At 53.4% G+C, this 1,709-nt stretch overlaps 1 long non-coding RNA gene across 1 annotated transcript; it reads right to left on the bottom strand.

The window, feature by feature from the left end:
* Positions 1 to 400: 400 nt before the first annotated feature.
* On the bottom strand, positions 401 to 746 carry LOC147839780 (uncharacterized). The gene is made up of 2 exons (XR_015515107.1): positions 611 to 746; positions 401 to 527 (listed from the first exon to the last, which is right to left on the bottom strand). It is a non-coding gene; the product is annotated as an uncharacterized LOC147839780 (long non-coding RNA).
* Positions 747 to 1,709: the final 963 nt, after the last annotated feature.

Genomic DNA, 1,709 nt, shown 5'->3' with positions numbered 1-1,709 from the left:
AGGCCTTCTGGGCGTTCAAAGCATTTGCAGACCTGGACAGATTTGTCCAGCCCATCACCTCCTTGTGCTGCAAAAGGGATTCATTCTCCCTATGAGCTATCAACCAAGGCTGAACCTGGACGGGGGCGTCCCGCGAGTCACTTTTAACACACAAGGCAGGGATAGTTTGTCCCAATTGGAACGTAGCCAAGGCAGAACCTGGACGAGGGCATCCCACGTGACACTTTTAACACACAAGTTAGGGCTAATCTGTCCCAATCGGAACGTAGCCAAGGCAGAACCTAGACGCAGCAGGCATACAGCGTTGAACTAAGAAGACAGGGCTCATTTTTGTCCCCACTGAATCTACTTTTACCACACAGATAATAAATAAAAGGAATAATGAAGACACTGAACACCATTTGACCGTTAAGTTGTACAATATTTATTCAGGACGATTCAGAGTCTTCTGTTTGTTCGAGCGGGCGAGCGCCCTGGCTTTTCCCCCTGGCAGGGCGCCATGGCAGCGTCCTCCTGCTGGTTCCCTCCTGGAAAAGAGACACATAAAGGGCAGTTAGTTAGCCAATGCCACACGTTCTGCTGTCCACGCCAAAGAGAATCTGATTTTTACCAGGGGAGAGACGGAAGTCTCTGTCCTCTTGCGCCCTTTCCGCGGGGGGCTTTCAGTGCCCGCTGCCTCCCCATCCTCCTCCTCCTCCACCAGGGCCCTTTCAAAGAGTCTGCGGCGCTCGCGTGCTTGGAGAGGTCCGAGGTGAAGTGCGTAGAACTTATCTGAGGTTGAAGTGTCATGGCACATGAATTGCGCCACCTTGCGGCAATCCTCTGAAGAGTGTGCATTCTTTGCCTGCTTCGGAGAGAGACAGAAGCTTGATTAGGATCGAAGCCGCCGCTGGTAGTTACAGGGGCGTCACAATGCCTACTCACATGGGTCGTTATCGCAGTCCGTACGTCAGTAAAGGTGGGTTTGCCTGGAAGGCCCATACTGAGCCAAGCAGACTGAAAGTACTTGTTCAGGGTCCGACAAGGACTGGCTCTGGAAGTGAAAAAGAAATAGGTAGCCTGGCTCCCTCCGGGGAGACCAGCCCACAGCGCCAAAAACCTGCGGAACCAGCTGTATTCCTCCCTGTTTAGGGACAGCTGAGCCGCCCCAAAGGCTCTGTTTGTTTTGTGAGTGGTAATCTGCCATCAGAGAACAAGCAGTGAGTGAGTGAGAGAGCATGCTACTGGTGACCCCCACCTTACTTGCGCCATACTCACGTTAATGACATAAGCAGACTCGTCGGGGCTTCTGGAGGCCTCTTCAACCTCCTGGATTGTGAGATTCTGGAAGACTCCACAGCGGTGCCCAGAGATGGAGGTTAGGTAGCCAGTCAGAAAGCCATAGTAGCGCCACTGTTGCCTAGTGCTTGGGTTGGATTCGAGGCTATCTGGTGAAGGACATTAGACAGATTAGACCACCGACGGTTCTATTTCCTTTCTGGGTCACCAACAGCTCTTGGCTGCTGGTGACCTGTTCTCCGGGGCGCCAGCAGCTCAACCAAGAGCTGCTGGTGGCCTGGAGAGGAAATGTGCGTTTCTTCTTCAGGGGCACCAGCAGATCTTGGTTCACCCAGTCTGCCCCCGCTGCCCCGGGGGCAGACAGACGTGGCTGGATGAACCAAGAACTGCTGGTGACCCTGAAGAAGAAACAAACATTTCCTTTCCGGGCC

This window comes from Danio rerio, chromosome 18 (genome assembly GCF_052040795.2).
Source record: "Danio rerio strain M-AB ecotype USA chromosome 18, GRCz13ab, whole genome shotgun sequence".
In the NCBI taxonomy this organism is placed as follows: domain Eukaryota; kingdom Metazoa; phylum Chordata; class Actinopteri; order Cypriniformes; family Danionidae; genus Danio; species Danio rerio.
Note: the sequence above shows the minus strand (reverse complement) of the source record. Positions and strands in the feature narration are given on the sequence as shown.